This window comes from Phyllopteryx taeniolatus, chromosome 7, assembly GCF_024500385.1.
Source record: "Phyllopteryx taeniolatus isolate TA_2022b chromosome 7, UOR_Ptae_1.2, whole genome shotgun sequence".
In the NCBI taxonomy this organism is placed as follows: Eukaryota; Metazoa; Chordata; class Actinopteri; order Syngnathiformes; family Syngnathidae; genus Phyllopteryx; species Phyllopteryx taeniolatus.
This window is the reverse complement of record NC_084508.1, coordinates 13,389,067-13,414,052: the sequence shown is the minus strand read 5'-3', so window position 1 is coordinate 13,414,052 and position 24,986 is coordinate 13,389,067. Positions and strand designations below refer to the sequence as shown.

General features: G+C 43.5%; 39 non-coding genes across 39 annotated transcripts; all 39 read right to left on the bottom strand.

Moving 5' to 3' along the window:
* Positions 1-204: 204 nt before the first annotated feature.
* Positions 205-279, bottom strand: trnai-aau (transfer RNA isoleucine (anticodon AAU)). Its single transcript has one exon. It is a non-coding gene; the product is annotated as a tRNA-Ile (tRNA).
* A 261-nt stretch (positions 280-540) lies between these two features.
* Positions 541-615, bottom strand: trnai-aau (transfer RNA isoleucine (anticodon AAU)). Its single transcript has one exon. It is a non-coding gene; the product is annotated as a tRNA-Ile (tRNA).
* Positions 616-877: 262 nt separating this feature from the next.
* On the bottom strand, positions 878-952 carry trnai-aau (transfer RNA isoleucine (anticodon AAU)). The gene has a single exon. It is a non-coding gene; the product is annotated as a tRNA-Ile (tRNA).
* A 593-nt stretch (positions 953-1,545) lies between these two features.
* Positions 1,546-1,620, bottom strand: trnai-aau (transfer RNA isoleucine (anticodon AAU)). Its single transcript has one exon. It is a non-coding gene; the product is annotated as a tRNA-Ile (tRNA).
* A 258-nt stretch (positions 1,621-1,878) lies between these two features.
* On the bottom strand, positions 1,879-1,953 carry trnai-aau (transfer RNA isoleucine (anticodon AAU)). Its single transcript has one exon. It is a non-coding gene; the product is annotated as a tRNA-Ile (tRNA).
* A 262-nt stretch (positions 1,954-2,215) lies between these two features.
* Positions 2,216-2,290, bottom strand: trnai-aau (transfer RNA isoleucine (anticodon AAU)). The gene has a single exon. It is a non-coding gene; the product is annotated as a tRNA-Ile (tRNA).
* Positions 2,291-2,551: 261 nt separating this feature from the next.
* Positions 2,552-2,626, bottom strand: trnai-aau (transfer RNA isoleucine (anticodon AAU)). Its single transcript has one exon. It is a non-coding gene; the product is annotated as a tRNA-Ile (tRNA).
* A 261-nt stretch (positions 2,627-2,887) lies between these two features.
* On the bottom strand, positions 2,888-2,962 carry trnai-aau (transfer RNA isoleucine (anticodon AAU)). The gene has a single exon. It is a non-coding gene; the product is annotated as a tRNA-Ile (tRNA).
* A 258-nt stretch (positions 2,963-3,220) lies between these two features.
* Positions 3,221-3,295, bottom strand: trnai-aau (transfer RNA isoleucine (anticodon AAU)). Its single transcript has one exon. It is a non-coding gene; the product is annotated as a tRNA-Ile (tRNA).
* Positions 3,296-3,889: 594 nt separating this feature from the next.
* trnai-aau (transfer RNA isoleucine (anticodon AAU)) lies at positions 3,890-3,964 on the bottom strand. The gene has a single exon. It is a non-coding gene; the product is annotated as a tRNA-Ile (tRNA).
* Positions 3,965-4,222: 258 nt separating this feature from the next.
* trnai-aau (transfer RNA isoleucine (anticodon AAU)) lies at positions 4,223-4,297 on the bottom strand. The gene has a single exon. It is a non-coding gene; the product is annotated as a tRNA-Ile (tRNA).
* A 262-nt stretch (positions 4,298-4,559) lies between these two features.
* Positions 4,560-4,634, bottom strand: trnai-aau (transfer RNA isoleucine (anticodon AAU)). The gene has a single exon. It is a non-coding gene; the product is annotated as a tRNA-Ile (tRNA).
* A 262-nt stretch (positions 4,635-4,896) lies between these two features.
* Positions 4,897-4,971, bottom strand: trnai-aau (transfer RNA isoleucine (anticodon AAU)). The gene has a single exon. It is a non-coding gene; the product is annotated as a tRNA-Ile (tRNA).
* Positions 4,972-5,232: 261 nt separating this feature from the next.
* On the bottom strand, positions 5,233-5,307 carry trnai-aau (transfer RNA isoleucine (anticodon AAU)). Its single transcript has one exon. It is a non-coding gene; the product is annotated as a tRNA-Ile (tRNA).
* A 261-nt stretch (positions 5,308-5,568) lies between these two features.
* Positions 5,569-5,643, bottom strand: trnai-aau (transfer RNA isoleucine (anticodon AAU)). Its single transcript has one exon. It is a non-coding gene; the product is annotated as a tRNA-Ile (tRNA).
* A 258-nt stretch (positions 5,644-5,901) lies between these two features.
* trnai-aau (transfer RNA isoleucine (anticodon AAU)) lies at positions 5,902-5,976 on the bottom strand. Its single transcript has one exon. It is a non-coding gene; the product is annotated as a tRNA-Ile (tRNA).
* Positions 5,977-6,570: 594 nt separating this feature from the next.
* trnai-aau (transfer RNA isoleucine (anticodon AAU)) lies at positions 6,571-6,645 on the bottom strand. Its single transcript has one exon. It is a non-coding gene; the product is annotated as a tRNA-Ile (tRNA).
* A 258-nt stretch (positions 6,646-6,903) lies between these two features.
* Positions 6,904-6,978, bottom strand: trnai-aau (transfer RNA isoleucine (anticodon AAU)). Its single transcript has one exon. It is a non-coding gene; the product is annotated as a tRNA-Ile (tRNA).
* A 262-nt stretch (positions 6,979-7,240) lies between these two features.
* On the bottom strand, positions 7,241-7,315 carry trnai-aau (transfer RNA isoleucine (anticodon AAU)). The gene has a single exon. It is a non-coding gene; the product is annotated as a tRNA-Ile (tRNA).
* A 260-nt stretch (positions 7,316-7,575) lies between these two features.
* trnai-aau (transfer RNA isoleucine (anticodon AAU)) lies at positions 7,576-7,650 on the bottom strand. The gene has a single exon. It is a non-coding gene; the product is annotated as a tRNA-Ile (tRNA).
* A 260-nt stretch (positions 7,651-7,910) lies between these two features.
* Positions 7,911-7,985, bottom strand: trnai-aau (transfer RNA isoleucine (anticodon AAU)). Its single transcript has one exon. It is a non-coding gene; the product is annotated as a tRNA-Ile (tRNA).
* A 261-nt stretch (positions 7,986-8,246) lies between these two features.
* On the bottom strand, positions 8,247-8,321 carry trnai-aau (transfer RNA isoleucine (anticodon AAU)). Its single transcript has one exon. It is a non-coding gene; the product is annotated as a tRNA-Ile (tRNA).
* A 260-nt stretch (positions 8,322-8,581) lies between these two features.
* On the bottom strand, positions 8,582-8,656 carry trnai-aau (transfer RNA isoleucine (anticodon AAU)). Its single transcript has one exon. It is a non-coding gene; the product is annotated as a tRNA-Ile (tRNA).
* Positions 8,657-8,914: 258 nt separating this feature from the next.
* Positions 8,915-8,989, bottom strand: trnai-aau (transfer RNA isoleucine (anticodon AAU)). The gene has a single exon. It is a non-coding gene; the product is annotated as a tRNA-Ile (tRNA).
* A 260-nt stretch (positions 8,990-9,249) lies between these two features.
* trnai-aau (transfer RNA isoleucine (anticodon AAU)) lies at positions 9,250-9,324 on the bottom strand. Its single transcript has one exon. It is a non-coding gene; the product is annotated as a tRNA-Ile (tRNA).
* A 262-nt stretch (positions 9,325-9,586) lies between these two features.
* Positions 9,587-9,661, bottom strand: trnai-aau (transfer RNA isoleucine (anticodon AAU)). The gene has a single exon. It is a non-coding gene; the product is annotated as a tRNA-Ile (tRNA).
* Positions 9,662-9,923: 262 nt separating this feature from the next.
* Positions 9,924-9,998, bottom strand: trnai-aau (transfer RNA isoleucine (anticodon AAU)). Its single transcript has one exon. It is a non-coding gene; the product is annotated as a tRNA-Ile (tRNA).
* A 593-nt stretch (positions 9,999-10,591) lies between these two features.
* Positions 10,592-10,666, bottom strand: trnai-aau (transfer RNA isoleucine (anticodon AAU)). Its single transcript has one exon. It is a non-coding gene; the product is annotated as a tRNA-Ile (tRNA).
* A 258-nt stretch (positions 10,667-10,924) lies between these two features.
* Positions 10,925-10,999, bottom strand: trnai-aau (transfer RNA isoleucine (anticodon AAU)). Its single transcript has one exon. It is a non-coding gene; the product is annotated as a tRNA-Ile (tRNA).
* A 261-nt stretch (positions 11,000-11,260) lies between these two features.
* On the bottom strand, positions 11,261-11,335 carry trnai-aau (transfer RNA isoleucine (anticodon AAU)). The gene has a single exon. It is a non-coding gene; the product is annotated as a tRNA-Ile (tRNA).
* A 258-nt stretch (positions 11,336-11,593) lies between these two features.
* trnai-aau (transfer RNA isoleucine (anticodon AAU)) lies at positions 11,594-11,668 on the bottom strand. The gene has a single exon. It is a non-coding gene; the product is annotated as a tRNA-Ile (tRNA).
* Positions 11,669-11,930: 262 nt separating this feature from the next.
* On the bottom strand, positions 11,931-12,005 carry trnai-aau (transfer RNA isoleucine (anticodon AAU)). Its single transcript has one exon. It is a non-coding gene; the product is annotated as a tRNA-Ile (tRNA).
* A 260-nt stretch (positions 12,006-12,265) lies between these two features.
* Positions 12,266-12,340, bottom strand: trnai-aau (transfer RNA isoleucine (anticodon AAU)). The gene has a single exon. It is a non-coding gene; the product is annotated as a tRNA-Ile (tRNA).
* A 262-nt stretch (positions 12,341-12,602) lies between these two features.
* Positions 12,603-12,677, bottom strand: trnai-aau (transfer RNA isoleucine (anticodon AAU)). The gene has a single exon. It is a non-coding gene; the product is annotated as a tRNA-Ile (tRNA).
* A 260-nt stretch (positions 12,678-12,937) lies between these two features.
* On the bottom strand, positions 12,938-13,012 carry trnai-aau (transfer RNA isoleucine (anticodon AAU)). The gene has a single exon. It is a non-coding gene; the product is annotated as a tRNA-Ile (tRNA).
* A 596-nt stretch (positions 13,013-13,608) lies between these two features.
* Positions 13,609-13,683, bottom strand: trnai-aau (transfer RNA isoleucine (anticodon AAU)). Its single transcript has one exon. It is a non-coding gene; the product is annotated as a tRNA-Ile (tRNA).
* Positions 13,684-13,945: 262 nt separating this feature from the next.
* trnai-aau (transfer RNA isoleucine (anticodon AAU)) lies at positions 13,946-14,020 on the bottom strand. Its single transcript has one exon. It is a non-coding gene; the product is annotated as a tRNA-Ile (tRNA).
* A 595-nt stretch (positions 14,021-14,615) lies between these two features.
* Positions 14,616-14,690, bottom strand: trnai-aau (transfer RNA isoleucine (anticodon AAU)). The gene has a single exon. It is a non-coding gene; the product is annotated as a tRNA-Ile (tRNA).
* Positions 14,691-15,286: 596 nt separating this feature from the next.
* Positions 15,287-15,361, bottom strand: trnai-aau (transfer RNA isoleucine (anticodon AAU)). Its single transcript has one exon. It is a non-coding gene; the product is annotated as a tRNA-Ile (tRNA).
* Positions 15,362-24,986: the final 9,625 nt, after the last annotated feature.

Here is a 24,986-nt window from a genome sequence, read left to right as displayed (position 1 = left end):
CCCGTAGGACAAATCTGACCGTTTCTATCAATGCTCAAGCATGGTACACCTAATATTGGTTTGGGCCTGGCAATATTGCTAGCAAATAAAAAGCAACCATAGATTTTTTTACCAAAAGAAAGTTTGCTTTCTGCTTGGCTGTTATTAAATCCAATGACTTTAAAAACATATGAGCTACCCGACAGTTGTTGTCACTGAAAGACATGGCCCGTACGGGGGTCGAACCCGTGACCTTGGCGTTATTAGCACCACGCTCTAGTCCAACTGAGCTAACCGGCCATATAACACTGGTGGTCATACGTACCCACTAAAACCATTCATTTACCATATACTCCCGCCCGCAGGACAAATCTGACCGTTTCTATCAATGCTCAAGCATGGTACACCTAATATGGGTTTGGGCGTGGCAATATTGCTAGCAAATGAAAAACAACCATTGATTTTTTACCAAAAGAAAGTTGGCTTTCTGCGTGGCTGTTATTAAATCCAATGACTTTAAAAACACATGATCGACCCGACAGCTATTGTCACCTAAAGTAATGGCCCGTACGGGGGTCGAACCCGTGACCTTGGCGTTATTAGCACCACGCTCTAGTCCAACTGAGCTAACCGGCCATATAACACTGGTGGTCATACGTACCCACTAAAACCATTCATTTACCATATACTCCCGCCCGTAGGACAAATCTGACCGTTTCTATCAATGCTCAAGCATGGTACACCTAATATTGGTTTGGGCCTGGCAATATTGCTAGCAAATAAAAAGCAACCATAGATTTTTTTACCAAAAGAAAGTTTGCTTTCTGCTTGGCTGTTATTAAATCCAATGACTTTAAAAACATATGAGCTACCCGACAGTTGTTGTCACTGAAAGACATGGCCCGTACGGGGGTCGAACCCATGACCTTGGCGTTATTAGCACCACGCTCTAGTCCAACTGAGCTAACCGGCCATACATCACCTATTGTCATACTTACCCACTTAAACCATGCATTTACCATATACTAGCGCCCGCAGGACATCTGACCGTTTCTATCAATGCTCAAGCATGGTTCACCTAATATTGGTTTGGGCGTGGCAATATTGCTAGCAAATGAAAAGCAACCATTGATTTTTTACCAAAAGAAAGTTGGCTTTCTGCACGGCTGTTACTAAATCCAATGACTTTAAAAACACATGAGGTACCCTACAACTATTGTCAACGAAAGCGATGGCCTGTACGGGGGCCGATCCGGTGACCTTGTCATTAGTAGCAACACGCTCTCGTCCAACTGAGCTACCCGGTCACGTACTACTGTTGGTCATATGTACCGACCTAAACCATGCATTTACCATACATTGGCTCCAGCAGTGTACATGACCGTCTCGATCCATGCTCAAGCATGGTACACCTAATATGGGTTTGGGCCTGGCAATATTGCTACCAAATAAATAGCGTCCATTGACTTCTTTACTCGAATAAAGTCGGTTTTCTGAATGGTTTTTATTAAATCCAATGACTTATAAAAAACATGAGCTCCCCACACCTATTGTCGCTGAAAGAAATGGCCCGTACAGGGGTCGAACCCGTGACCTTGGCGTTATTAGCACCACGCTCTAGTCCAACTGAGCTAACCGGCCATACGTCACTGACTATCATACTTACCCACGTAAACCATGCATTTACAATATACTAGCCCGCAGGACATCTGACCATTTCTATCAATGCTCAAGCATGGTACACCTAATATTGGTTTGGGCCTGGCAATATTGCTAGCAAATAAAAAGCAACCATAGATTTTTTTACCAAAAGAAAGTTGGCTTTCTGCTAGGCTGTTATTAAATCCAATGACTTTAAAAACATATGAGCTACCCGACAGTTGTTGTCACTGAAAGACATGGCCCGTACGGGGGTCGACCCCGTGACCTTGGCGTTATTAGCACCACGCTCTAGTCCAACTGAGCTAACCGGCCATATAACACTGGTGGTCATACGTACCCACTAAAACCATTCATTTACCATATACTCCCGCCCGCAGGACAAATCTGACCGTTTCTATCAATGCTCAAGCATGGTACACCTAATATTGGTTTGGGCCTGGCAATATTGCTAGCAAATAAAAAGCAACCATAGATTTTTTTACCAAAAGAAAGTTGGCTTTCTGCTTGGCTGTTATTAAATCCAATGACTTTAAAAACATATGAGCTTCCCGACAGTTGTTGTCACTGAAAGACATGGCCCGTACGGGGGTCGAACCCGTGACCTTGGCGTTATTAGCACCACGCTCTAGTCCAACTGAGCTAACCGGCCATATAACACTGGTGGTCATACGTACCCACTAAAACCATTCATTTACCATATACTCCCGCCCGCAGGACAAATCTGACCGTTTCTATCAATGCTCAAGCATGGTACACCTAATATGGGTTTGGGCGTGGCAATATTGCTAGCAAATGAAAAACAACCATTGATTTTTTACCAAAAGAAAGTTGGCTTTCTGCGTGGCTGTTATTAAATCCAATGACTTTAAAAACACATGAGCGACCCGACAGCTATTGTCACCTAAAGTAATGGCCCGTACGGGGGTCGAACCCGTGACCTTGGCGTTATTAGCACCACGCTCTAGTCCAACTGAGCTAACCGGCCATATAACACTGGTGGTCATACTTACCCACTTAAACCATGCATTTACCATATACTCCCGCCCGCAGGACAAATCTGACCGTTTCTATCAATGCTCAAGCATGGTACACCTAATATGGGTTTGGGCGTGGCAATATTGCTAGCAAATGAAAAGCAACCATTGATTTTTTACCAAAAGAAAGTTGGCTTTCTGCGTGGCTGTTATTAAATCCAATGACTTTAAAAACACATGAGCGACCCGACAGCTATTGTCACCTAAAGTAATGGCCCGTACGGGGGTCGAACCCGTGACCTTGGCGTTATTAGCACCACGCTCTAGTCCAACTGAGCTAACCGGCCATACATCACTGATTGTCATACTTACCCACTTAAACCATGCATTTACCATATACTAGCGCCCGCAGGACATCTGACCGTTTCTATCAATGCTCAAGCATGGTACACCTAATATGGGTTTGGGCCTGGCAATATTGCTGGCAAATAAAAAGCAACCATAGATTTATTACCAAAAGATAGTTGGCTTTCGGCACGGCTGTTATTAAATCCAATGACTTAAAATAACATGAGCTACCCTAGAGCTCATGTCGCTGAATGAAATGGCCCGTACAGGGGTCGAACCCGTGACTTTGGCGTTATTAGCACCACGCTCTAGTCCAACTGAGCTAACCGGCCATATAACACTGGTGGTCATACGTACCCACTAAAAACCATTGATTTACCATATACTATCCCGCAGGACAAATCTGACCGTTTCTATCAATGCTCAAGCATGGTTCACCTAATATTGGTTTGGGCGTGGCAATATTGCTAGCAAATGAAAAGCAACCATTGATTTTTTACCAAAAGAAAGTTGGCTTTCTGCACGGCTGTTACTAAATCCAATGACTTTAAAAACACATGAGGTACCCTACAACTATTGTCAACGAAAGCGATGGCCTGTACGGGGGCCGATCCGGTGACCTTGTCGTTAGTAGCAACACGCTCTCGTCCAACTGAGCTAACCGGTCACGTACTACTGTTGGTCATATGTACCGACCTAAACCATGCATTTACCATACATTGGCTCCAGCAGTGTACATGACCGTCTCGATCCATGCTCAAGCATGGTACACCTAATATGGGTTTGGGCCTGGCAATATTGCTACCAAATAAATAGCGTCCATTGACTTCTTTACTCGAATAAAGTCGGTTTTCTGAATGGTTTTTATTAAATCCAATGACTTATAAAAAACATGAGCTCCCCACACCTATTGTCGCTGAAAGAAATGGCCCGTACAGGGGTCGAACCCGTGACCTTGGCGTTATTAGCACCACGCTCTAGTCCAACTGAGCTAACCGGCCATACGTCACTGACTATCATACTTACCCACGTAAACCATGCATTTACAATATACTAGCCCGCAGGACATCTGACCATTTCTATCAATGCTCAAGCATGGTACACCTAATATTGGTTTGGGCCTGGCAATATTGCTAGCAAATAAAAAGCAACCATAGATTTTTTTACCAAAAGAAAGTTGGCTTTCTGCTAGGCTGTTATTAAATCCAATGACTTTAAAAACATATGAGCTACCCGACAGTTGTTGTCACTGAAAGACATGGCCCGTACGGGGGTCGACCCCGTGACCTTGGCGTTATTAGCACCACGCTCTAGTCCAACTGAGCTAACCGGCCATATAACACTGGTGGTCATACGTACCCACTAAAACCATTCATTTACCATATACTCCCGCCCGCAGGACAAATCTGACCGTTTCTATCAATGCTCAAGCATGGTACACCTAATATTGGTTTGGGCCTGGCAATATTGCTAGCAAATAAAAAGCAACCATAGATTTTTTTACCAAAAGAAAGTTGGCTTTCTGCTTGGCTGTTATTAAATCCAATGACTTTAAAAACATATGAGCTTCCCGACAGTTGTTGTCACTGAAAGACATGGCCCGTACGGGGGTCGAACCCGTGACCTTGGCGTTATTAGCACCACGCTCTAGTCCAACTGAGCTAACCGGCCATATAACACTGGTGGTCGTACGTACCCACTAAAACCATTCATTTACCATATACTCCCGCCCGTAGGACAAATCTGACCGTTTCTATCAATGCTCAAGCATGGTACACCTAATATTGGTTTGGGCCTGGCAATATTGCTAGCAAATAAAAAGCAACCATAGATTTTTTTACCAAAAGAAAGTTTGCTTTCTGCTTGGCTGTTATTAAATCCAATGACTTTAAAAACATATGAGCTACCCGACAGTTGTTGTCACTGAAAGACATGGCCCGTACGGGGGTCGAACCCGTGACCTTGGCGTTATTAGCACCACGCTCTAGTCCAACTGAGCTAACCGGCCATATAACACTGGTGGTCATACGTACCCACTAAAACCATTCATTTACCATATACTCCCGCCCGCAGGACAAATCTGACCGTTTCTATCAATGCTCAAGCATGGTACACCTAATATGGGTTTGGGCGTGGCAATATTGCTAGCAAATGAAAAACAACCATTGATTTTTTACCAAAAGAAAGTTGGCTTTCTGCGTGGCTGTTATTAAATCCAATGACTTTAAAAACACATGAGCGACCCGACAGCTATTGTCACCTAAAGTAATGGCCCGTACGGGGGTCGAACCCGTGACCTTGGCGTTATTAGCACCACGCTCTAGTCCAACTGAGCTAACCGGCCATATAACACTGGTGGTCATACTTACCCACTTAAACCATGCATTTACCATATACTCCCGCCCGCAGGACAAATCTGACCGTTTCTATCAATGCTCAAGCATGGTACACCTAATATGGGTTTGGGCGTGGCAATATTGCTAGCAAATGAAAAGCAACCATTGATTTTTTACCAAAAGAAAGTTGGCTTTCTGCGTGGCTGTTATTAAATCCAATGACTTTAAAAACACATGAGCGACCCGACAGCTATTGTCACCTAAAGTAATGGCCCGTACGGGGGTCGAACCCGTGACCTTGGCGTTATTAGCACCACGCTCTAGTCCAACTGAGCTAACCGGCCATACATCACTGATTGTCATACTTACCCACTTAAACCATGCATTTACCATATACTAGCGCCCGCAGGACATCTGACCGTTTCTATCAATGCTCAAGCATGGTACACCTAATATGGGTTTGGGCCTGGCAATATTGCTGGCAAATAAAAAGCAACCATAGATTTATTACCAAAAGATAGTTGGCTTTCGGCACGGCTGTTATTAAATCCAATGACTTAAAATAACATGAGCTACCCTAGAGCTCATGTCGCTGAATGAAATGGCCCGTACGGGGGTCGAACCCGTGACTTTGGCGTTATTAGCACCACGCTCTAGTCCAACTGAGCTAACCGGCCATATAACACTGGTGGTCATACGTACCCACTAAAAACCATTGATTTACCATATACTATCCCGCAGGACAAATCTGACCGTTTCTATCAATGCTCAAGCATGGTACACCTAATATGGGTTTGGGCGTGGCAATATTGCTAGCAAATGAAAAGCAACCATTGATTTTTTACCAAAAGAAAGTTGGCTTTCTGCACGGCTGTTATTAAATCCAATGACTTTAAAAACACATGAGGTACCCTACAACTATTGTCAACGAAAGCAATGGCCTGTACGGGGGCCGATCCGGCGACCTTGGCATTAGTAGCAACACGCTCTCGTCCAACTGAGCTACCCGGTCACGTACTACTGGTGGTCATATGTACCGACCAAAACCATGCATTTACCATATATTGGCTCCTGCAGTGTACGTGACCGTCTCGATCCATGCTCAAGCATGGTACACCTAATATGGGTTTGGGCCTGGCAATATTGCTACCAAATAAATAGCGTCCATTGACTTCTTTACTCGAAGAAAGTCAGTTTTCTGAATGGTTTTTATTAAATCCTTTGACTTATAAAACACATGAGCTCCCCACACCTATTGTCGCTGAAAGAAATGGCCCGTACGGGGGTCGAACCCGTGACCTTGGCGTTATTAGCACCACGCTCTAGTCCAACTGAGCTAACCGGCCATACGTCACTGACTGTCATACTTACCCACGTAAACCATGCATTTACAATATACTAGCCCGCAGGACATCTGACCATTTCTATCAATGCTCAAGCATGGTACACCTAATATTGGTTTGGGCCTGGCAATATTGCTAGCAAATAAAAAGCAACCATAGATTTTTTTACCAAAAGAAAGTTGGCTTTCTGCTTGGCTGTTATTAAATCCAATGACTTTAAAAACATATGAGCTACCCGACAGTTGTTGTCACTGAAAGACATGGCCCGTACGGGGGTCGAACCCGTGACCTTGGCGTTATTAGCACCACGCTCTAGTCCAACTGAGCTAACCGGCCATATAACACTGGTGGTCATACGTACCCACTAAAACCATTCATTTACCATATACTCCCGCCCGCAGGACAAATCTGACCGTTTCTATCAATGCTCAAGCATGGTACACCTAATATTGGTTTGGGCCTGGCAATATTGCTAGCAAATAAAAAGCAACCATAGATTTTTTTACCAAAAGAAAGTTGGCTTTCTGCTTGGCTGTTATTAAATCCAATGACTTTAAAAACATATGAGCTACCCGACAGTTCTTGTCACTGAAAGACATGGCCCGTACGGGGGTCGAACCCGTGACCTTGGCGTTATTAGCACCACGCTCTAGTCCAACTGAGCTAACCGGCCATACATCACCTATTTTCATACTTACCCACTTAAACCATGCATTTACCATATACTAGCGCCCGCAGGACATCTGACCGTTTCTATCAATGCTCAAGCATGGTACACCTAATATTGGTTTGGGCCTGGCAATATTGCTTGCAAATAAAAAGCAACCATAGATTTTTTTACCAAAAGAAAGTTGGCTTTCTGCTTGGCTGTTATTAAATCCAATGACTTTAAAAACATATGAGCTACCCGACAGTTGTTGTCACTGAAAGACATGGCCCGTACGGGGGTCGAACCCGTGACCTTGGCGTTATTAGCACCACGCTCTAGTCCAACTGAGCTAACCGGCCATATAACACTGGTGGTCATACGTACCCACTAAAAACCATTCATTTACCATATACTACCCGCAGGACAAATCTGACCGTTTCTATCAATGCTCAAGCATGGTACACCTAATATTGGTTTGGGCCTGGCAATATTGCTAGCAAATAAAAAGCAACCATAGATTTTTTTACCAAAAGAAAGTTGGCTTTCTGCTTGGCTGTTATTAAATCCAATGACTTTAAAAACATATGAGCTAGCCGACAGTTGCTGTCACTGAAAGATATGGCCCGTACTGGGGTCGAACCCATGACCTTGGCGTTATTAGCACCACGCTCTAGTCCAACTGAGCTAACCGGCCATATAACACTGGTGGTCATACGTACCCACTAAAACCATTCATTTACCATATACTCCCGCCCGCAGGACAAATCTGACCGTTTCTATCAATGCTCAAGCATGGTACACCTAATATGGGTTTGGGCCTGGCAATATTGCTGGCAAATAAAAAGCAACCATAGATTTATTAACAAAAGATAGTTGGCTTTCGGCACGGCTGTTATTAAATCCAATGACTTTAAAAACATATGAGCTACCCGACAGTTGTTGTCACTGAAAGACATGGCCCGTACGGGGGTCGAACCCGTGACCTTGGCGTTATTAGCACCACGCTCTAGTCCAACTGAGCTAACCGGCCATACATCACTGATTGTCATACTTACCCACTTAAACCATGCATTTACCATATACTAGCGCCCGCAGGACATCTGACCGTTTCTATCAATGCTCAAGCATGGTACACCTAATATTGGTTTGGGCCTGGCAATATTGCTAGCAAATAAAAAGCAACCATAGATTTTTTTACCAAAAGAAAGTTGGCTTTCTGCTTGGCTGTTATTAAATCCAATGACTTTAAAAAGATATGAGCTACCCGACAGTTGTTGTAACTGAAAGACATGGCCCGTACGGGGGTCGAACCCGTGACCTTGGCGTTATTAGCACCACGCTCTAGTCCAACTGAGCTAACCGGCCATATAACACTGGTGGTCATACTTACCCACGTAAGCCATACATTTACAATATACTAGCCCGCAGGACATCTGACCATTTCTATCAATGCTCAAGCATGGTACACCTAATATTGGTTTGGGCCTGGCAATATTGCTAGCAAATAAAGAGCAACCATAAATTTTTTTACCAAAAGAAAGTTGGCTTTCTGCTTGGCTGTTATTAAATCCAATGACTTTAAAAACATATGAGCTACCCGACAGTTGCTGTCACTGAAAGACATGGCCCGTACGGGGGTCGAACCCGTGACCTTGGCGTTATTAGCACCACGCTCTAGTCCAACTGAGCTAACCGGCCATATAACACTGGTGGTCATACGTACCCACTAAAACCATTCATTTACCATATACTCCCGCCCGTAGGACAAATCTGACCGTTTCTATCAATGCTCAAGCATGGTACACCTAATATTGGTTTGGGCCTGGCAATATTGCTAGCAAATGAAAAGCAACCATTGATTTTTTACCAAAAGAAAGTTGGCTTTCTGCGTGGCTGTTATTAAATCCGATGACTTAAAATAACATGAGCTACCCTACAGCTCATGTCGCATAATGAAATGGCCCGTACGGGGGTCGAACCCGTGACTTTGGCATTATTAGCACCACGCTCTAGTCCAACTGAGCTAACCGGCCATATAACACTGGTGGTCATACGTACCCACTAAAACCATTCATTTACCATATACTCCCGCCCGTAGGACAAATCTGACCGTTTCTATCAATGCTCAAGCATGGTACACCTAATATTGGTTTGGGCCTGGCAATATTGCTTGCAAATAAGAAGCAACCATAGATTTTTTTACCAAAAGAAAGTTGGCTTTCTGCTTGGCTGTTATTAAATCCAATGACTTTAAAAACATATGAGCTAGCCGACAGTTGTTGTCACTGAAAGATATGGCCCGTACTGGGGTCGAACCCGTGACCTTGGCGTTATTAGCACCACGCTCTAGTCCAACTGAGCTAACCGGCCATATAACACTGGTGGTCATACTTACCCACTTAAACCATGCATTTACCATATACTCCCGCCCGCAGGACAAATCTGACCGTTTCTATCAATGCTCAAGCATGGTACACCTAATATTGGTTTGGGCCTGGCAATATTGCTAGCAAATAAAAAGCAACCATAGATTTTTTTACCAAAAGAAAGTTTGCTTTCTGCTTGGCTGTTATTAAATCCAATGACTTTAAAAACATATGAGCTACCCGACAGTTGTTGTCACTGAAAGACATGGCCCGTACGGGGGTCGAACCCATGACCTTGGCGTTATTAGCACCACGCTCTAGTCCAACTGAGCTAACCGGCCATACATAACCTAATGTCATACTTACCCACTTAAACCATGCATTTACCATATACTAGCGCCCGCAGGACATCTGACCGTTTCTATCAATGCTCAAGCATGGTACACCTAATATTGGTTTGGGCGTGGCAATATTGCTAGCAAATGAAAAGCAACCATTGATTTTTTACCAAAAGAAAGTTGGCTTTCTGCACGGCTGTTACTAAATCCAATGACTTTAAAAACACATGAGGTACCCTACAACTATTGTCAACGAAAGCAATGGCCTGTACGGGGGCCGATCCGGTGACCTTGTCATTAGTAGCAACACGCTCTCGTCCAACTGAGCTACCCGGTCACGTACTACTGTTGGTCATATGTACCGACCAAAACCATGCATTTACCATACATTGGCTCCAGCAGTGTACATGACCGTCTCGATCCATGCTCAAGCATGGTACACCTAATATGGGTTTGGGCCTGGCAATATTGCTACCAAATAAATAGCGTCCATTGACTTCTTTACTCGAATAAAGTCGGTTTTCTGAATGGTTTTTATTAAATCCAATGACTTATAAAAAACATGAGCTCCCCACACCTATTGTCGCTGAAAGAAATGGCCCGTACAGGGGTCGAACCCGTGACCTTGGCGTTATTAGCACCACGCTCTAGTCCAACTGAGCTAACCGGCCATACGTCACTGACTGTCATACTTACCCACGTAAACCATGCATTTACAATATACTAGCCCGCAGGACATCTGACCATTTCTATCAATGCTCAAGCATGGTACACCTAATATTGGTTTGGGCCTGGCAATATTGCTAGCAAATAAAAAGCAACCATAGATTTTTTTACCAAAAGAAAGTTGGCTTTCTGCTCGGCTGTTATTAAATCCAATGACTTTAAAAACATATGAGCTACCCGACAGTTGTTGTCACTGAAAGACATGGCCCGTACGGGGGTCGAACCCGTGACCTTGGCGTTATTAGCACCACGCTCTAGTCCAACTGAGCTAACCGGCCATATAACACTGGTGGTCATACTTACCCACTTAAACCATGCATTTACCATATACTCCCGCCCGCAGGACAAATCTGACCGTTTCTATCAATGCTCAAGCATGGTACACCTAATATGGGTTTGGGCGTGGCAATATTGCTAGCAAATGAAAAGCAACCATTGATTTTTTACCAAAAGAAAGTTGGCTTTCTGCGTGGCTGTTATTAAATCCAATGACTTTAAAAACACATGAGCGACCCGACAGCTATTGTCACCTAAAGTAATGGCCCGTACAGGGGTCGAACCCGTGACCTTGGCGTTATTAGCACCACGCTCTAGTCCAACTGAGCTAACCGGCCATACATCACTGATTGTCATACTTACCCACTTAAACCATGCATTTACCATATACTAGCGCCCTCAGGACATCTGACCGTTTCTATCAATGCTCAAGCATGGTACACCTAATATGGGTTTGGGCCTGGCAATATTGCTGGCAAATAAAAAGCCACCATAGATTTATTACCAAAAGATAGTTGGCTTTCGGCACGGCTGTTATTAAATCCGATGACTTAAAATAACATGAGCTACCCAACAGCTCATGTCGCATAATGAAATGGCCCGTACGGGGGTCGAACCCGTGACTTTGGCATTATTAGCACCACGCTCTAGTCCAACTGAGCTAACCGGCCATATAACACTGGTGGTCATACGTACCCACTAAAACCATTCATTTACCATATACTCCCGCCCGCAGGACAAATCTGACCGTTTCTATCAATGCTCAAGCATGGTACACCTAATATTGGTTTGGGCCTGGCAATATTGCTAGCAAATAAAAAGCAACCATAGATTTTTTTACCAAAAGAAAGTTGGCTTTCTGCTTGGCTGTTATTAAATCCAATGACTTTAAAAACATATGAGCTACCCGACAGTTGTTGTCACTGAAAGACATGGCCCGTACGGGGGTCGAACCCGTGACCTTGGCGTTATTAGCACCACGCTCTAGTCCAACTGAGCTAACCGGCCATATAACACTGGTGGTCATAGCTTACCCACTTAAACCATGCATTTACCATATACTCCCGCCCGCAGGACAAATCTGACCGTTTCTATCAATGCTCAAGCATGGTACACCTAATATGGTTTGGGCCTGGCAATATTGCTAGCAAATAAAAAGCAACCATAGATTTTTTACCCGAAGAAAGTCAGTTTTCTGAATGGTTTTTATTAAATCCTTTGACTTATAAAACACATGCGCACCCCACACCTATTGTCGCTGAAAGAAATGGCCCGTACGGGGGTCGAACCCGTGACCTTGGCTTTATTAGCATCACGCTCTAGTCCAACTGAGCTAACCGGCCATATAACACTGGTGGTCATACGTACCCACTAAAACCATTCATTTACCATATACTCCCGCCCGCAGGACAAATCTGACCGTTTCTATCAATGCTCAAGCATGGTACACCTAATATTGGTTTGGGCCTGGCAATATTGCTTGCAAATAAGAAGCAACCATAGATTTTTTTACCAAAAGAAAGTTGGCTTTCTGCTTGGCTGTTATTAAATCCAATGACTTTAAAAACATATGAGCTCGCCGACAGTTGTTGTCACTGAAAGATATGGCCCGTACTGGGGTCGAACCCGTGACCTTGGCGTTATTAGCACCACACTCTATTCCAACTGAGCTAACCGGCCATATAACACTGGTGGTCATACGTACCCAATAAAAACCATTGATTTACCATATACTATCCCGCAGGACAAATCTGACCGTTTCTATCAATGCTCAAGCATGGTACACCTAATATTGGTTTGGGCCTGGCAATATTGCTAGCAAATAAAAAGCAACCATAGATTTTTTTACCAAAAGAAAGTTGGCTTTCTGCTTGGCTTTTATTAAATCCAATGACTTATAAAAGACATGCGCTCCCCACACCTATTGTCGCTGAAAGAAATGGCCCGTACGGGGGTCGAACCCATGACCTTGGCGTTATTAGCACCACGCTCTAGTCCAACTGAGCTAACCGGCCATATAACACTGGTGGTCATACGTACCCACTAAAAACCATTGATTTACCATATACTATCCCGCAGGACAAATCTGACCGTTTCTATCAATGCTCAAGCATGGTACACCTAATATGGGTTTGGGCGTGGCAATATTGCTAGCAAATGAAAAGCAACCATTGATTTTTTTCCAAAAGAAAGTTGGCTTTCTGCTTGGCTTTTATTAAATCCAATGACTTATAAAACACATGTGCTCCCCACACCTATTGTCACTGAAAGAAATGGCCCGTACGGGGGTCGAACCCGTGACCTTGGCGTTATTAGCACCACGCACTAGTACAACAGAGCTAACTGGCCAGAAAACAGTGATCGTCATACGTACCCACTAAAACCATGCATTTACCATATACTCCCGCCCGCAGGACAAATCTGACCGTTTCTATCAATGCTCAAGCATGGTACACCTAATATGGGTTTGGGCGTGGCAATATTGCTAGCAAATGAAAAGCAACCATAGATTTTTTTACCAAAAGAAAGTTTGCTTTCTGCTTGGCTGTTATTAAATCCAATGACTTTAAAAACGTATGAGCTACCCGACAGTTGTTGTCACTGAAAGACATGGCCCGTACAGGGGTCGAACCCGTGACCTTGGCGTTATTAGCACCACGCTCTAGTCCAACTGAGCTAACCGGCCATATAGCACTGATGGTCATACGTACCAACTAAAACCATTCATTTACCATATACTCCCGCCCGTAGGACAAATCTGACCGTTTCTATCAATGCTCAAGCATGGTACACCTAATATTGGTTTGGGCCTGGCAATATTGCTAGCAAATAAAAAGCAACCATAGATTTTTTTACCAAAAGAAAGTTGGCTTTCTGCTTGGCTGTTATTAAATCCAATGACTTTAAAAACATATGAGCTACCCGACAGTTGTTGTCACTGAAAGACATGGCCCGTACGGGGGTCGAACCCGTGACCTTGGCGTTATTAGCACCACGCTCTAGTCCAACTGAGCTAACCGGCCATATAACACTGGTGGTCATACGTACCCACTAAAACCATTAATTTACCATATACTCCCGCCCGCAGGACAAATCTGACCGTTTCTATCAATGCTCAAGCATGGTACACCTAATATGTGTTTGGGCGTGGCAATATTGCTAGCAAATGAAAAGCAACCATTGATTTTTTACCAAAAGAAAGTTGGCTTTCTGCACGGCTGTTATTAAATCCAATGAGTTCAAAAACACATGAGGTACCCTACAACTATTGTCAACGAAAGCAATGGCATGTACGGGGGCCGATCCGGTGACCTTGGCATTAGTAGCAACACGCTCTCGTCCAACTGAGCTACCCGGTCACGTACTACTGGTGATCATATGTACCGACCAAAACCATGCATTTACCATATATTGGCTCCAGCAGTGTACGTGACCGTCTCGATCCATGCTCAAGCATGGTACACCTAATATGGGTTTGGGCCTGGCAATATTGCTACCAAATAAATAGCGTCCATTGACTTCTTTACTCGAAGAAAGTCGGTTTTCTGAATGGTTTTTATTAAATCCAATGACTTATAAAACACATGAGCTCCCCACACCTATTGTCGCTGAAAGAAATGGCCCATACGGGGGTCGAACCCGTGACCTTGGCGTTATTAGCACCACGCTCTAGTCCAACTGAGCTAACCGGCCATACGTCACTGACTGTCATACTTACCCACTTAAACCATGCATTTACCATATACTAGCGCCCGCAGGAAATCTGACCATTTCTATCAATGCTCAAGCATGGTACACCTAATATTGGTTTGGGCCTGGCAATATTGCTAGCAAATAAAAAGCAACCATAGATTTTTTTTACCAAAAGAAAGTTGGCTTTCTGCTTGGCTGTTATTAAATCCAATGACTTTAAAAACATATGAGCTACCCGACGGTTATTGTCATTGAAAGACATTGCCCGTACGGTGGTCGAACCCGTGACCTTGGCGTTATTAGCACCACGCACTAGTCCAACTGAGCTAACCGGCCATATAAAACTGATGGTCATACGTACCCACTAAAACCATGCATTTACCATATACTAGCGCCCGTAGGACAAATCTGACCGTTTCTATCAATGCTCAAGCATGGTACACCTAATATTGTTTTGGGCCTTGCAATATTGCTAGCAAATAAAAAGCAACCATAGATTTCTTACCAAAAGATAGTTGGCTTTCGGCACGGCTGTTATTAAATCCAATGACTTAAAATAACATGAGCTACCCTACAGCTCATGTCGCTGAATGAAATGGCCAGTACGGGGGTCGAACCCGTGACCTTGGCGTTATTAGCACCACGCTCTAGTCCAACTGAGCTAACCGGCCATATAATACTGGTGGTCATACGTACCCACTAAAACCATTCATTTACCATATACTCCCGCCCGCAGGACAAATCTGACCGTTTCTATCAATGCTCAAGCATGGTACACCTAATATTGGTTTGGGCCTGGCAATATTGCTAGCAAATAAAAAGCAACCATAGATTTTTTTACCAAAAGAAAGTTGGCTTTCTGCTTGGCTGTTATTAAATCCAATGACTTTAAAAACATATGAGCTACCCGACAGTTGTTGTCACTGAAAGACATGGCCCGTACGGGGGTCGAACCCGTGACCTTGGCGTTATTAGCACCACGCACTAGTACAACAGAGCTAACTGGCCAGAAAACAGTGATCGTCATACGTACCCACTAAAACCATGCATTTACCATATACTCCAGCAGGATAAAAATCTGACCATTTCTATCAATGCTCAAGCATGGTACACCTAATATGGGTTTGGGCCATGCAATATTGCTAGCAAATAAAAAGAAACCATTGATTTTTTTACCAGAAGAGGTTGTTTTCTGCCTCGCTGTTATTAAATCCATCCATCCATCCATTTTCTGAGCCGCTTCTCCTCACTAGGGTCGCGGGCATGCTGGAGCCTATCCCAGCTGTCATCGGGCAGGAGGCGGGGTACACCCTGAACTGGTTGCCAGCCAATCGCAGGGCACATAGAAACAACCATTCGCACTCACAGTCATGCCTACGGGCAATTTAGAGTCTCCAATTAATGCATGTTTTTGGGATGTGGGAGGAAACCGCAGTGCCCGGAGAAAACCCACACAGGCACGGGGAGAACATGCAAACTCCACACAGGCGGGGACGGGGATTGAACCCCGCACCTCAGAACTGTGAGGCTGACGCTCTAACCAGTCGTCCACCGTGCCGCAGTTATTAAATCCAATGACTTAAAAAAAAAAAAAAAAAAAAAAAAGAGCTACCTTACAGCTATGGTCACTTAAAGAAATGGCCCGTAGGGGGGGTGGAACTTTGGCATTACTAGCACCACGATCTTGTCCAACTGAGCTAACCGGCCACGTAACAGTTATGGTCATATGTACCCACCAAAACCATACATTTACCATTTCTTGGCCAGTATACATGACCGAGCAGTCTGAGCTCAGAACCCACATGCTTGTTGTTAGCAGTATCAGACTCTCAACGAACAGAGCTAACCAGCCTTAAAATTCTTCTCATCTCCGGTACCCACCCAAACCAAGTGGTTTCTTTTGGGCTCCAGAAAGTTGTACTGGACGAATGTGACAGTTTCTCTCAATGCTCCAGCATGGTACACTTGATGTGGGCTTGTGCCGGGAAAGATTGCATGTAAAAGACCAGAAATCAAAAATTATTTTGCCAAAGCAATATTGTCTTTCCGGTGGAAGACTGGTTAGCATGTCTGCCTCACAGTTCTGAAGACCTGGTTTCAAATCCTGCCTTACCTTTGTGGAATTTGCATGAGTTTTCTCTGGGTACTCCGGTTTCCTCCCACCTCCCAAAAATATACATGGTAGGTTAATTAAAAACTAAATTGCCCGTGGGTGTGAATGTGAGTGTGAATTGTCGTTTGTTCATATGTGCCCCACCATTGGCTGGTGACAGTACAGTGTGTTCGTGTCTCACCCAGTCAGCTGGGCTAGGCTCCAGCATGCACGCGGCCCTAGTGAGAATAAGCGGTACAGAAAATGGATGAATGTGGGCCTTCCTGCTGGCCGTTAATTCACTTGAATAACAGGGAATAGCATGATTGTGGCCTGAGCTCCTGTTGCCAAAACAAATGGCCCAGACAGGCGTCAAACTCGCAACCTTGGTGTTATTAGCACTAAACCAACTGAGTTTCCCATTGACAAAATTCTACCAGCTTCACATAAACATCCAAACTAAGTTGTTACCATGTATTGGGCTCCAGCAAAGTGGTTTACTGGGTGATAAAGCCAGATGCTCAAGTGTGGTACATTTGATGTGGCCCTAGACCCAGAATTAATGCTTGTAAAAGAGAACCAAACATGGATACGTTACGAGAGCAATGTTGTCTTTGCTGCTGTCCTTTATTGATCCAAATTACTTGAAATAGCTTTAGTGTCACCAAACGTGATTGCACGTAAAGGGGTCTTGGCTTTTTTGCGTCATGGTCTAACCAGCTGAGCTCACCTCCCATGAAACTCGAGTATTCTTTTACACACCCAAACCAAGTAATTACCCGGTATTGAGCATTTCAATCTGTGCTCAAGTATGGTACACTCTGAGTCTGACAGCACCAAATGCAAAGACAGCAAGACAATCTAAATCCAAAGTCATGATGATCGAGTTATTTGATATGGAGGGCATCTTCCACTGTGAGATTTTGCCACAGACCCAGAAGATAAATCAACACGTCTACCAAGAGATCCTGTGGCATCTGCTTCGGTAAATGCATCTCACTCGTGACATTTAACATCTGTATCAGTTCTGGATTTAAAGTCTGACATATTTTCCAAATTCAGGGTGTACCCCACCTCCTGCCCAAAAGTCAGATGGGATAGACTCCAGCACACCTGCAACCCTAATGAGTGGGTCAGAGAATGGATGGATGGATGGGTTTCTATGGCATTCACATGGAAAACTCCACACTCCAGGAATTACAGCGAGCCTCAGACTTCAATTAGTCACACCTCTTTGGTCGCTGCGCACACATGAGTTGCTTTCGCATGGTGTGTGTCAGAAGTAATTTTGGGAGAATGCATATACCTTGAAGGTGCGCAAGCCAGGCGTGTAAAAAAAAGACGGGCATGAACTGGACAATATGTGCCCAAGTAATTACAGGCCACTACTCAGACCTTCAGTCTGTGCTTGAGCATGGTACGCTTCACTGACACTAGTCTGACCTACTATCATCAAAAATTGTCTCGCACCTTTAAAATTGTACCCGATGAGTCCACGTCCACTGAGATTTGATCCCACGCCAACTGCAGAAAAGTCAACTATGTGAACCATAACACTACCACCATTCTTGGAAATGTTCTCCCCCATCTGAGCATGTGTTTAAATGGTCTCAGTGGACAGGCAAATAAGCATTTGGATGTGATGAAAGCTGCATTTTCAGCAATGTTTTCTGGAGGTCGCTGTGGAAACTTCTTTTTTTGGGGGGGGGCGTAGTTTGCACGGTCGGCAGGGTCCTTGTTGTCTTTTGTCTACTTTTTCTTTGTGCAAGGAGCAGAGTGGCTCTCTGTTTGAGACTTTACCTGGTGGATATTTATGCAGCTGTTAGGAGAACCTTTGATATCCTCCTCAGACACACATACACACACACACACACACGCACGCACACACGCACATGTACACACACAGTCACAGTAGAAGGTGTTCAGCTGTCCAACGCCATCAGTGTGGCTGTATGTATGTGTGTGTGTGTGTACGACCTCACAGCTTGACCCGGCGACACAGCCCAGAGGTCATGGTTAAAATAAACCCTGCAAACAGGATGTGTACACCCGCCCAGACATATGGCGCTCACTAATCAAACGGCACAAAGCCGAGCCCGGGTGAAGAGATGAAAGTCTGGCGAGGTTATATGGCGGTCTAATAGGATCCGGTACATGTTTTGTCAAAATGTCTGCCTGTACAAAAAGGCTTATGTCCAACCATTTGGGTCGCAGGTCAACTGGAGCCCATCTCAGCATACTTTGATCGAGAGGCGGGGAACACCCTGGACTGGTCGGCAGCCAATCACAGGGCACATATAAACAAACCATACTGCCGTCGTTTCCCTATCGTAAATGTGAATAATCCTTTCTGTCTGTAATGGAAATGCACCAGCACAGGCTGCGACATGATCAGTTAATCTTGGTGACGCAGCATGTGGCTCATTTTTGTACTCACTGTTCAGTAACTGGTTTGTGTATTGTGTTTGTGATCATGATGTGGCTTACGTTCAGTATAAGTGTGACAGCAGCTGCTGTGTTATTCAGAAGACCTCGTTTACTGCACTCTATTTTCTACTCTTTTTTTTGCAAGGAATAAACTACAAAGACAACATTTTGTGTTTGTTACAATCAGAAGTAAGGCTCCTCCTCAAAAATGTGTCAATAATCCCAGTGTTGTCATGAACGGAACAGAGGAGACGACCCAAAATGCACGACTCCAATACAAATGGACAGTTCCACAAAAGAGAGATTTAATCAACGAGGAGAGGTCGGTACACAGGCAGGGAATCCGAAAAGGCAACAGTATCCAAAAAACGTGAGGCAAAAAGGCAAGGTCAATAATCGGAACAGGGTCTAGTCTTACTATGAGTCGGTGATGTGGAAACAAGGAATGCTGGAACGTGACAACAAGGTACAACGAACTGGCGAACAGAAAGAATGAGACACGAGGTTAAATGCAAGGGGTAATTAGGGTAAACGAGGCACTGGTGGGGAAGATGCTCTCAGGAGCAGGTGTGTACGAGACACAACCAGAACACACACCCATGACAAATGTATATAGAACAGTCGTCAAAGGGAAAAGATTCCAGTTCCTCATTAACTATTCAAGTTAAAGCTATCTTGTGTTCATCAGTCAATGGGGCTATTCCTGTCAACGCCTTCCCCTAGCAGGAAACAGCAGTTTTATAATTGTGTCGGTATAGCATCTTGCCAGCCACTAGCTTCTTGGAAGAGGCAAAGAAGGTTTGAACTGATAAAAATAAAAATAACAAAAAGATCCTGCATGATAGTTGATTTGGGCCTTGATTACCCTGGAAAGTTGCACTGTATTAATTGATTAGTTAATTTCTTTCTTTCGAAGTTTGATTCTTAACTGTGTACAGTACTTGTTGTCAGCTGTGGTTGTATGAATCAATAAATTTGAGTTGAGTTGAGTATTTATTTACTGTTATTTATTATTATCCTTAAATCCACAAACTCACAATAGAGATAATAATTGTATTCTATTATTTTAGTATTATTTATTGCTTTATTACACTAAATTCAACATGCTTCAGCCGGCTACACACCGAGCGACACGGCCAAAAGTGACTGAAGTCAACCATAATGAAAAAAATTCAGTTGACGACTCACAATGCAATTAAGTACTGTACATTGACCGGCAAAACCTAAGACCCTGTATGTTGTTTTGAGGCTCCATATTCAAATCTCAGCTGGAGTTTTGGGACACTCCAGCTTCTTCCCACATTCCAAAAATGTATGCATGCATGTTAGGTTCATTGATGACTTTAAATTTCTCCATAGCGCTGAATGTGAGTGTGAAATGTTGTTTGTCTATATGCGTCCTGGAATTGAGTGGCGACCAGTTCAGCGTGTACCCCCCTTCTCACCCAGCTCACCCGTGATCCTAGTGAGGTCAAGCGGTGTAGAAAATGGATGGATGGATAGATTCCAGAGTTCTGGGGTAATTTATCAGGGGCTAAAAGAACATTTAGGTAGTACTTTCAAGTGGTCCATGAACCATTTGGGTGGCATCTGCAGCACTGAACATACCCGACTGGAACCTATTAGTTAGAACTAAAAGTTCCTGGAGCAGTAGAAATACAGCTTTGGTCAAGGCGAGGTTTTGCACGGTTGACATTTTTGATGACCCATGACTGTAAATACACTGTACACCAAAATGGACTCTGTCTTTACCTTAATATAATATTTTTTTTTATAATGGAATAGAATAGTGTATACAAATATTACTGATGCAAGCCGATTTTATTCTCTGCCACCCCCCCCATCCCCCTTAACTCTCTTGCTTTATTAAGGCAATTAAAAATCGCTAATTGGCAGTCGTAGTGTTTTGTTGTCAGAGTGGGACGAGGTGAACTGATGGACAGACTGTCCTCATAAATTGCAGCGCAGTCGTCGGCATGCGTGACTGCTGTTGATGTCAAAAATAAAATAGCAATGAAAAACAGCATGTGTAAACAGCAGCCTGACAGGTAGGCTCACTTTGCTTTGACATGCACAACCAGCCCTCATTATGACAAGCAGGCACAACAACAACAACACCCTGCAAGATCTGCTGTTGACTGTTTACATCAATGTGTACATGCCTGCGTGTTTTTTCTTTTTCTTTCTTTTTTTTTTTTTTTTTAAATACGGCAGCATGTGTTATCTGAGATCACACGGAGAAAAAGCCAACTCTATGGAGCCTCTCTCTCTCTCTTTCTGTACCAGTGCGCCTCGCTCGCCCATGTCTGTCATCGAAGACGGTTGGGTGCGGAAGCCGTGAGTGACTGCGAGAAAGAGGCAGCAACTTCTCAGAAGAAGCCTCTTGACAGTTGCAGTCTGACTGGAAGTCATGAGAATGTTAAAAAAAAAAGGAAAAAAAAGAACGCCCTAAAAAATGCCATATGATGTGTATTTATAATCCCCCAAATTTTTTTTTATAATGACAATTCTCAACGAAAGTTAGCACAAGGCGTAGCCTTACAGTTTGCCTATGCCTGCAGAACCTCACATGAACAAGAACTCTGGCGACCGAGGCGAGGAAGACTCCTCTAAAGAAAAAACCCAAGGGTGATCTCTTCTGGTAGTTCTAGTCAGGACTCTGGCGATTGCATTTTGGATCAGTTGGAGAGTCTCATCATCTCTTCTCATATTTCTACTGAGCACTCAGACAGCAGCCTTTTGGACCAATTGGGGTGTCTTGTAACGTCTTCTCATAGTTCAAGTCAGTCTGTCCAGAGCCTCTGTTCTTGTCAGCCTCTTCTCTTAGATCTAGTCAGCTTTTGAGCAGCACCATTTTGGACCAGTTGGAGAATCTTGTAACCTCTTGTGGTTGTAGTCAGTGCTCGAGCAGCAGAATTCTTTACCTTTTGGAAAGTCTCATGATTTCTAATTGTAGTTCTAGACATCTCTGTAAGTCTCTGTTCTCATCAGTCTTCTCCCAGTTTGTATCAGTATCTCTAGAATCTCTGTTTTAGCCAGGCTCTTGGGCAGTAGCATTTTGAACCAGTTGGAAAAGACAAATCTATTTCGTCTCATAGTTCTAATCAGTGCTCACGCAGTAGCAATTAAGACAAGTTGGAGGGTCATATGCTTCTGTTAGTTCCAGTCAGTCTTGCTAAAGTCTCTGTCCTCGTTAGTCTCTTTGTGTGGTTTTAGTCAGTCCTCGTGCAGCAGCATTTTGTACCAATCGGAGTGTCTTTTAACCTCTCCTCATAGTTCAAGACAGTCTCTCCAGAGGCTCTATTCTAGTCAGTCACTTCTCGTGGTTCAACATTTTGGAAAAATTTGAGTGTCTTGTAACATTTTCTTGTGGTTCTAGTCGGTACTCATGCAGCAGAATTTTTGATCTTTTGGAGAGTCTCATGATTTCTACTCATCGTTGTAGTCATCTCTCTAGAGTCTGTGTTCTTGTCAGTGTCTTCTCGCAGTCTTAATCAATAGCTCTATAATCCCTTTTCTAGTCAGTCTATTGGGCAGTAGATTATTGAACCAGTTAAAAAGACACATCAGTCTGTTCTCATAGTTCTAGTCAGTACTCAGGCAGTAGCATTTAACACCAGTTGGGGAGTCATGAGATATTTTCTGATAATTCTAGTCGGTCTTTCCAGTCTCTGTTTTAGTCAGTCTCTTCTCATAGTTGCAGTCCAGGAAGTGCAGAGGGGGTCGCTTGCAGACACATTTTTGGAAATAGGCAGATAACTTGGGCAGCAACATTTTGGAAAAATTGGAGAGTCTTATATCTCTTCCTGTAGTTCAAGTCAATCCCTCCAGTCTCTGTTCTAGTCAGCCTCTTCTCGTAGTTCTAGTCAGCATTTGAGCAGCAGCATATTACAACCGTTGGCGAGTCTTATGATTGTTTCTTGTACAAAGTAGTTTTAGTCAGTATTCAGGCAGCATCAATTTGAACCAGTTGAAGAGTCTTATGATTTTCTTTCATATTTCTGGTCAATCTCTTTACAATCTATGTTATAGTCAGTCTCTTCTTATAGTTCTAGTCCGCTACAAGGAGTGTAACAAGAAAAATAAACAGAGGAATGTATGTGAATTTAGAGTTTAACTTCTTTCAACACATGTGACAAGAAGAATGTTAACAAGATGCATGTGCGACTCACCTGTATTCTTTTTTTTTTTTTTTTACAGTACATATAACTGAAGTTGTGAACTTTTATTGACACTTGTATGCATGCCTCTTTAGCAATGTTGAAAGCAATGTTTAAATAAAACACAAATCAACTTCACCTTACGCAATGCTAATTAGTTTAAAAAAAACAAAACTATATTGTGCCACAAACACTGTAGGCTATTTTGGAGGTGTATCGTTTTCAACACAAATTTTAAAAAAAATTCTCTTTTAAACCCCGCTTTCAACAATTCCTTTTATAAATAAAATTTTTGTACAATAAAGTATTACATTTCAGTGATAACAGGCCGCCCTGAACAAAGACTGAATGGTTCCACAACTGCTTCAGTTGATGTCAGCACTACAAAACAGCTTTAATGTGAAGGTTTAGTTGACATGCACAACTCAGGTCTGCTTGGCTTCTGCGTCTTCGTCCTTTCATGTTCAATCCACCTTCAAATCCCCTCAAGTTGAGCCCACTCTTCTTGTCCTTCGCACTTACAAAAGTCAGAGCTGGCAGCACCGACTCGCCAACACTTAACTGCTTGCCCGTCTCAGGCTTCACATTTTCTGAACCACATTTATTGTAGAGAATACACATGTGTTCTTTATCATTAGTTTATGTCCATATGTGTCCATGTTATTGCAGTAAAAGATGTAAGTAAGTTTAGATCATGGGGAGGAACCAAACGTTTGGATCTCGAGCTGGAAAAAAAAAAACATTTGACAAATTGATCTGGTACTACCTCAAAAGGCGGAAAAATTCCTAGGGCAAATCAGACAAATGCTGACTTTATACAGTATGTAGTGTAACACTGGTTGGTCGCGTGATGTCCTGTTCTGATTCTACCTCTGAAGAACTTCCGGGGTCGACTTCTTCTCCCCCTATTCCGTGTCAGTGCCATTTGTAAAGATGTGGAAAAAAGATGTAAAAATGCCTTCTGTACAGGCAGTGTAAAAGGAGCAACACAGATGCTGTCACACCTCAATTACATTATAGCTAGCGAGTGATACGACCTCTGAATGCAGAGAATAGCCAGGTAGACGCATCCATCAATTCCGTGTCACTATTGGAAATAGCCAACTGCGACATGGAAAAAAATAGCAGCTTTTATATGCAGAGTAAAATGATCTACAAATGCATCATCCCACTTATGTTACAGATCTGCTACTGCATCCAAAGCAGGAAAATTTGACGGGTTGACTTCTTCCCACCATTCATTCTGTGTCAATGCCATCTTTACACAACTGTGGCATGGAAAAAAATGGCAGCGCTTGTATGCAGTGTAAAATGAGCTACAAAGGGAGCATCCTGCTGATGTTATAGATCTGATACTACCCCCAAATGCAGAAAATTGCCAGAGCGACTTTATCCCTCCATTCAGTGTCAGTGCCGTTTATACACAACAATGACATGTATTACAGAGTAAAAGGGGCTACAAAGGCACTATTACGCCTCTATTACAATAATTCAGTTCATATCTCTGATAGCGGAAAATCGTCAAGTCGTCCCACCATTCTGCGGTAGTGCCATTTATACACTATAGCAACATGGAAAATAAAATGCTGGCTTTTGCATGCAGTGTAAAGGGGCTAC